Genomic DNA, 8,810 nt, shown 5'->3' on the forward strand with positions numbered 1-8,810 from the left:
GGGGTATCTCCTCACTGCCGCCCTTCCTGACCTTCAATGTAGGATAGCTCCTCTAGGCCCTCCTGCGCCCGCACAGCCAGGGCTCCTTGGACATGGGGTTGCTCCTCCCCGCAGCCGCCCTTGGCCTCGGGCTTAGGGGCTTGGGGTAGCTCCTCCCGCCCGCCGCCCCTGGCCTCGGACGCAGGTTAACGCCTCTTGTCGCGGACCCTGACCTCGGACACGGGGTAACTCCTCTCATCACTGCCCCTGACCAACCTTAATAATCTGGAAAAAGAGGAGCAAATTAAATTCAAAATATATAGAATAAAATAAATAATAAAAACAAGAACAGAAACCAATTAAAATTTTTAAATGGACAAACAGCAAATAAAATCAACAGATTCAAATGCTGATTGGAAGGATTAATAAAATTGATTACCTACACTGATTGTGAATGTTGCAAAATGCAGTTGAATCTATGTTTCTTCCCCTAAATCTAAGCTGGACTTTGTATCTTTTCTTTCCCCAACAGAATTTGGTAGATGTGTCACTGATTACTTCCAAGCTTCATCAGGAAAGGCCAGGTGGCTTCTGCCTGGTTTTGGGGGGGATAATTGCTCTGAAGGAAGACAGCTGCTATGCTGGAGAGACCTCATGGAGGCAACACATGAACAGCCCCAGCTGAGCTCCCAATGCATGCCCAGCACCAACTGCCTTCCTGTGAGGAAACCATCTTGGACCTCCAGCCTAGCTGCCTTTCATATGATTGACACCTCATCTGACAGCTGAATTCCTACATATTAACAATAAAAGATACTTTAAAAAAATATGCACCAGATTTGAACAGACACTTCACAGAAAGTGATAAATAAATGGCTAATATGCACATGAAAAAGTACTCAACATCACGAGTCACTAGGGAAATATAAATTAAAATCTCGGTGAGGTACCATTTCATACCTAGCAGAATCACTAAAAATCAAAAAGATTGGTAATACCAACTCATGGGGTGAAGTCATGAAACAACTAAAACTTTGTGCATTGCTGATGAGAGAAGCTGAAATAAATTTAACATGCATCTACCTATGACTCAGATATTATGCTCCTAGGTATTCACTCCACCAAAAGTTAAATCTGCAAGCTGAAACAAAGTCTACAGATGGCTTCTACAGGAATGCTCAGAGCAGCCTTACTCACAAGAAACAGAAACTAGAAGCAACTCCAAAGTATACTGATAATAAAATAGATAAACAAATCATATGATCTTCATACAGTGGACTACTATTTAGGAAATCAAAAGGGATGTACTACTGATACATGCAATAATCTGGACAGATCTCAAAACCGTATGTTGAGTGAAAGTGAGTCCGAAAAAAGTACATACTTCATGATTGTACTGTTTGATTCTATTTATGATGTCTAAGAATAGGAATAACTATTATATGGGAATAGTAATTGGAAACTGCCTCTGGGTAGATGGAAAGATGATGAATTGACTAAAAACAGGCACATGGAAACTCTCTGGAGCAACAGAAACACATTTTGTTTGGCATGTACATAAGTGTGTGTATTAGTTCAGTTCAGCTCAGTTGCTCAGTCATGTCTGACTCTTTGCAACCCCATGGACTACAGCACCCCCAGGCTTTCCTGTCCATCACCAACACCTAGAGCTTGCTCAAACTCATGTCTATCAAGTTGGTGATGCCATCCAACCATCTTATCCTCTGTCATCCCCTTCTCCTCCTACCTTCAATCCACCCCAGCATTAGGGTCTTTTCCAATGAGTCAGTTCTTCACATCAGGTGGCCAAAGTTTTGGAGCTTCTGCTTCAGCATCAGTCCTTCCAAATATTCAGAACTGATTTCCTTTAGGATTGACTGGTTGGATCTCCTTGCAGTCAAAGGGACTTTCAAGAGTCTTCTCCAACACCACAGTTCAAAAGCATCATTTCTTCAGTGTTCAGCTTTCTTTATGGTCCAGCTCTCACATCCATACATGACTACTGGAAAAACCATAGCTTTGACTAGATGGACCTTTATCGGCAAAGTAATGTTGCAGAAACCAGTAATCGAGAAACCAAGCACCACACTCACAGAGTTGGAGAACTCAGGTTTATTACGCTGGCAGACCCAGAGGAGTTAACACTCCAAAATCTGAGCCCTGAACAAAGGGGTTACAGAGTTTTTATAGACCTACTATCGTGGGCAACACTAGCTGCTAACGGGCTGGTTTAAACTAAGGGATTTCATGCACACAGGAACAGCAGTCAAGATTCAGGGGGGGAATGCCTGACCTTTACACGGACAGGCTTGATTAAGCAGGTTTTCAGGGGCTGGGCAATTGCAAAGAGCAGGACAAGAGTGAGTGAGATAAGCTCCAGTTCCTAGTACTATAAGTCCACACTTTCTGAGACTACGTGACCTACGTGATCCAGACTTTGCAAGGAACAAACTGAGTTACAGAGGCAGAACGAGCAGGAGGTTATGTAAAGTTTTAACTTTTCCTCTTCAAAATCTCTGCTTTTTAATATGCTAAGTTGGTCATAACTTTTCTTCCAAGGAGCAAGTGTCTTAATTTCATGGCTGCAGTCACCAACTGCAGTGATTTTGGAGCCCAAGAAAATAAAGTCTATCACTGTTTCCATTGTTTCCCCATCTATTTGCCATGAAGTGATGGAACCAGATGCCATGATCTTAGTTTTCTGAATGTTGAGTTTTAAGCCAACTTTTTCACTCTCCTCTTCCACCTTCATCAAGAGGTTCTTTGGCTCCTCTTCACTTTCTGCCATAAGGGTGGTGTCATCTGCGTATCTGAGGTTATTGATATTTCTCCCATCAATCTTGATTCCAGCTTGTGCTTCATCCAGTCCGGCATTTTGCATGATGTACTCTGCATAGAAGTTAAATAAGCAGGGTGACAATATACAGCCTTGCCATACTCCTTTCCCAATTTTGAACCAGTGTGTTGTTCATGTCTTGTTCTAATTGTTGCTTCTTGACCTGCATACAAATTTCTCAAGAGGCAGGTGAGGTGGTCTGGTATTCCCATCTCTTTAAGAATGTTCCACAGTTTGTTGTGATGCACACAGTCAAAGGCTTTGGCATAGTCAATGAAGCAGTAGATATTTTTCTGGAATTCTCTTGCTTTTTTCTATGATTCACCAGATGTTGGCGATTTGATCTCTGGTTCCTCTGCCTTTCCTAAATCCAGCTTGAACATCTGGAAGTTCTTGGTTCATGTACTGTTGAAGCCTAACTTGGAGATGTGTGTATATATATAGGTGTGTGTATACAGTTTTCAAAACTCATCAAACCAAACACTTAAGATTTGTGAGTTTTATAACATGGAAAAGATACTTCAACTAAAGATGTGTAAACACAAAAGCACACACTCACACACACACACACACACACACACACATGCCTCATATCCCACAGGGAGACTCCTCAATCCAGTCTCAATCCTTGGTGAGGAGGAGGATTCAGTCTGAGACCTCAACTAAATAAAAACAGGAGGATTCACTGTAAAACAGAACTAGAATGCACTGACCTCACTCCCCACCACCATTGCCCTGGGAAAAGGTCATAGGTATCTTGCTGTGGTGAGTGGGCGACCTGGCAGTTCTGGGGATGAACACCATGTGAGATCTGACAGGACAGGCTTAGGGGAGCTGTCAGCTCTCCAACGTCTGTTTAGACTCGTCTCTCATTGGACTGGGTGCCCTGCATTGGTCTGAGCTCACACGAATGTTTTCCTTTTCTGTGTCAACTCCTTAAGTAATTCTGCAGCTAAATAAAACCCCCTCCTCCCTATCTCCCACCACCTCAGCATGGTATTTTCTAGTTATTTTAATAAGAACATTCTATTTCACTGTTTCTATGGGCAAAATATCTTCTTAATGCCCTTTCTATCTACTCTTCCCTGTTTCTTATTTCACTTTCAGAAATGTTTTTAAGATGACTCTGTGCCTGGGCTTTTCAATTTTTAATGCATTATGAGTCACCTATGGATCTTATTAAAATTCCAGTTCTGATTCAGTAGATCTGGGGTAGGGTCTGAGATTCTGCATTATTAAGTTCCCAGGTGGTGCCAATGTGTTGGATTGAGAATCCCACTTTAAATAGAAGGCTGTCTATAGTATGCTAGCAATGCAGTGAATGCTGTTTGCTCCTCTTATTTTCAGGGTAGGGTAAATTAATGCAGAGTGTGGTGTCAGAAAGATGGGTAATGAAAAAAGCAATTCGCTCTCTTTTTCTCCATCTCAAATTCTGCCTTTCATGTTTCTTGCTACATAAGACAAATGGCTCTGTTTTCCTAAGAGCTATACACACCCGCCCCCAGTGACAGCTGTCTTCTTCTAAAGATGTATCAGAGAAGGAGGGAAGGCAGGATTACTCATCAGAGTCATGATTTGCTCCTCCCACATTGCAGACAGAAACACTGAGGCATGAAGAGGCGAATCTTCTGAACTATAAACTAATACAACACCAAGTGTTACCATTTACAACCACAATTGTATGGCATTAAAATTAGATATGTTGGCCAGGATTATCTTAGTGGCTAATACACTGAAATTAGAACCGCTCCTTTCCTACAGTTGTTAGATCAATGTGGCATTCCAGAAGGGCTCTGGGTAGAATGGCAAGGCATTTCTTTCCACCTCATGTCTTTCAGTCTCTGACTGATATCTACTATTTTCATTCATCAAACATTTACTGAGCATCTACGAGTCCTACGAGTCTGGGCTTTGTATAGTTTTTGTGAATGCCGAGAAGAATAAGCTAATTTCTTACTCCAAAGAGGAGGTAGACACACAAAAAATGATGAGATAAAAGAGAATATTTATCAAGTAGCTACTACCTGGGGCTTCCCAGGTGGCACTAGTGGTAAAGAACCTGCCTGCAATGCAGGAGGCAATACAGGAGATGCAGGTTTGATTTCTGGGCCAGGAAGATCCCCTGGAGGAGGAAATGACAACCCACTCCAGTATTCTTGCCTGGAGAATCCCATGGAGAGAGGAGCCTGGGAGGCTACAGTCCAGAGGATCTCAAAGAGTCAGACGCGACTGAAGTGACTTAGCACACACAGCCACCGCCTGCCGGAGGTGATGTAGCCTATTTCAAGTGGCCTTGATAGAGGTGGGCAGACTGCTGAATTCTGCGGGGGAATGGGGAATCTCTAAAGCAGCTTTGAGTTCTGCCTTGAGAAAAGAGCAGGCATTCATAGGTGGCTAGGGCACAGAACGGGAGGGCTTTCTAGGCAGCGGGAGGACAGCATGAGCAATTAATACATGATACCACAGGCTTCCAAGTGGTCCTGGGTGACAGGAGTGTGAACTGTGGGATGGGGAGGTGGGAGGAATAAGAGCAACTTCCAACTTCTGTCTTTCGAGTTTATGCAGTCGATTCACATGCATTATGTTACTTGATCTGAACAGCCTGCTCCTCCTTCCCCAGTCACAGCACTAATTACCTGTCAGCTGGAATGAGGGAGGCTTAGGATACACCTAGGAAGGGCGAGAAAAGATGTTAATCAAAGCCAATTCTGAGAAAGTGATTAAAATTTCAAATGTGGTCTACAAGTCTTCTGCTTTGCCGGAATTTCAACACGATTATTCAATGCAGTCCCATTTGTTGAGAGCCAGTCGCTCTCCACAGAGGCTTGCTGAACAGCTCTGACATTTCAGAATCAGAGGCTGCACTCCCAGCTGGCTGAGCTGGCCTGGCAGCTCCCTCTGCATCTCCAGCAATGACCTGCATCTGCCTGGCAGTGCCCTTCATCTTGGACCTGAGGCTCTCGCACACCTCTGCTGGAGGTCTCAAACACCTCTGTGCCGGCACCAGTCAAGATCTGAGGCCTCTCAGAGGCGTAAGGTATACAGAACTCTCAAGAAAGGTTGCTTAAATACAATGATTTTCCAACATCTGTGTGTATTTCATGCACCCCAGGGTAGGGGTCGTGCTTATTAAAAGTTCAGGTGGTCTGTTCCTGATCTGGAGATTCTGAAACCAACCCTGAAAATCCACTTTTTAAAAACACATTTTATACATGCATCCGTTATACATCATCCATGGCTGAGTCCCTTTTTTGTCCACCTGAAACGATCACAACATTGTCAGTCAGCTAAAAACACATCTTCCTTGGACTTCCCTAGTTGCCCAGTGGTTGAGAAGCCACCTGCTAATGCAGGGGCACAGGTTCAACCCCTGGTCTGGGAACATTCCTCACACCGCCAGGCAACTAAGCCCGTGGGCCACAACTACTGAACTCACATGCCCTAGGGCCCATGCTCCGCAGCAAGAGAAGCCACCACGGCGAGAAGCCTGTGCACCGCAGCTAGAGAAAACCTGCACGTAGCAGTGAAGACCCAGCACAGCCACAGTTAAATAACAAATAAAATAAAATGAATTTTTTAAAAGACGCATCTTCCGGTCTACTGGGATATAAACCAAAGCTTGAGAATGTTGGTGTTAGGATTTGGAAGTTTAGTGAGAGCATCTAGACTCCCTCTCTCCACTTTCCAGGCTTTTCCTCACACAGGCCTGGGCTCAGTTTCTGACGTGAAATCAAAGGTAACATTGGGAGTCACAGATTAAACCTCATCAAGTTCACCGTGCACAGCATGACTCAGGCGTAGAGGAGAGGACGACTTTTGTTATTACACTTTCAATCCCGTTTGCTGTGGCATGTCCTTCTTGCCCCAACATGGCTGTGACAAAAATTACTAAGGGACCCAGGAGCCATGAAGGCCTCTGCCCCACCCTTTACAGGGACCACTGCAGCCACAGGAGGATGGTCTGAGCCTTCCATATCAGACACAAAGCCCTCACGCACTGTCATCGGGTCACCCACAGCAGCCTCTCTGACCCTGTACTGCCTGCTTGGGCAAAGGAATCTTTGAAAGCCATTCTGAGCCTGGTTCATGATATAGCGCTTTGGAAAGTGCCACTGAGATGAAAAACAGCTCACAAATGGGGAGTCCTCGTTATGTTCAGCACCACAGCCAGCAAGAAGCTGCTGCCAAGCAGGATCAAACTTCTGGGGAATGTTTCTGAAAAGCTGATGGAAACAGGGGCTTCTGTCACACTTCTGTCACACCTCACCCCTGCGTGTGGGGAAAGCTCTCTTGGAATGGATCTTCATCAGTCTCAGAGACACACAAAATCTGTGTCCCAGCAGCATTGCCGTTTTCACTGCAGACTTGAAGCTCTATTCTCTGGTTTCCACTGCAGAAAGAGAAGAGAAACCATCCAGGCTTCTTCTAAAATAATTGAAGCTGGATAAAGGTGCTGTCTAAAAAGATGTCTCCCAAAGATTTCCATCACCCCCACCCCTGGCCTGAGCCTGAGCTCTACCTAATTACCTGCATAATATCTTGGCTCCTGTGCAGGGGTCCAGGTGTCCTCCTTGTCCACTGGAAGCTGAGCCATATGTTAGACAGCGCTCACTGATCTCCCTGGCTCCCCTCTTATCTACACAACTCCATTAGCTTGGGGGCTGACAGTTCTGCTAGGATATTTCTTTTACCTCTGCCAGATTTTTCAGCTAAGTGGCAGGGAGGGAGGGGTTCCCCCACCCAGAGCCAACTCTAGCCTTCTATGGTTCTGTCCTCCAATCTGTTAGGAAAAGGATCCTAGATGCACTTAGAAAGGGAAGAGATAATGTTTTCTTAGCAGTTGAACACTGCAGATCAGGTCCTCCTTGCCAGACTCAAAGCAGAGAATTATTTGTTTCTTTCTCCAAGTAAAACCAAGATGTCACCATGAGCAGCAGACAAATCTAGAGAAATGAATTCACACTGTGATTCAGGACCAAGGAAAAAAAATTTAAAGTGTCCTTTGGAAACAAACAACAGTTGAATGAAATGACCATTTCTATTGTACAGAAGAACTTATCTATAAAGCAGAAATAGAGACACAGACATAAACAACGAATATATGGAAACATATGAGTAGGAAAGCTGAGGGTGGGATGAACTGAAAGATTGGGTGATATATATACACTATTAATACTATATTTTAAAAATAGGTAACTAATGAGAGCCTGCTGTTCTCAGAGAACTCTACTCAATGCTCTGTGGTGACCTAAATAGTAAATGAATCCTAAAAAGAGGGGATAGATGTACCCATATAGTTGATCACTTTGCTATATAGCAGAAACTAACACAATATTGTAATGCAACTATACTCCAATAAAATTAATTTTAAAAAATGACTGTCTTTAATCCTCTAGTTATTTTCCCCCTCTACCACTGTTCACCCTCAATTTGAGTTTTCCTGGGATTTAAGTAAGGTTTCCTGAGATAAATGAGATTGAGCATACAGAGACAAGCACAGTGTGGAGGAGTGCACTCGTCTAGAGATCACCCAGCCAAACAAGCCACCTAGAAAGTTCATGCCAGATTAATTCACCCAATGAATCAGTGATGGGCAGGATGCAATCACGATACAGGAAGAGCCATAAACCTGGAAATAGCCTCAACACTTCCCTCTCTCTCGCTCATCCTTCACATCCAACCCATCATCAATCTTACAGAGTTTGTCTCAAATATCCATTAAACCCGCCCTCCTTCTCTCCATTTCTATGGCTACTGCTCTAGTTCAGTGCCACCCCCTCTTGCCTGAATGACTGTAACAGTCTTCTGATTAGGCTACCTGCCCCTCCCAACCTACTTTTCACATAGCATCCTCTGTGCAAATCTCATGCCATTCTCCCAATAAAACCCTTCAATAATGTATTTTTCTCCTATGTTGCCAGGTGCCTCAGTGACAAAGAAGCCACCTGTCAAAGCAGGAGATGCTAGAGACATAGGTTCAATCTCTGGATCAGGA

General features: G+C 44.0%; 1 long non-coding RNA gene across 1 annotated transcript in view; it reads left to right on the forward strand.

Annotated features, from left to right (window-relative positions):
* The window catches only part of LOC139179988 (uncharacterized), a 75,888-nt gene extending 75,123 nt beyond the window's left edge, over positions 1 to 765 (forward strand). Inside the window, exon 3 of the long non-coding RNA XR_011564297.1 lies at positions 512 to 765. This is a non-coding gene — a long non-coding RNA (uncharacterized lncRNA). The remainder of the gene's footprint in view (positions 1 to 511) is intronic.
* Positions 766 to 8,810: the final 8,045 nt, after the last annotated feature.

The sequence above is a fragment of the Bos indicus genome, chromosome 3 (genome assembly GCF_029378745.1).
Source record: "Bos indicus isolate NIAB-ARS_2022 breed Sahiwal x Tharparkar chromosome 3, NIAB-ARS_B.indTharparkar_mat_pri_1.0, whole genome shotgun sequence".
Lineage (NCBI taxonomy): Eukaryota > Metazoa > Chordata > Mammalia > Artiodactyla > Bovidae > Bos > Bos indicus.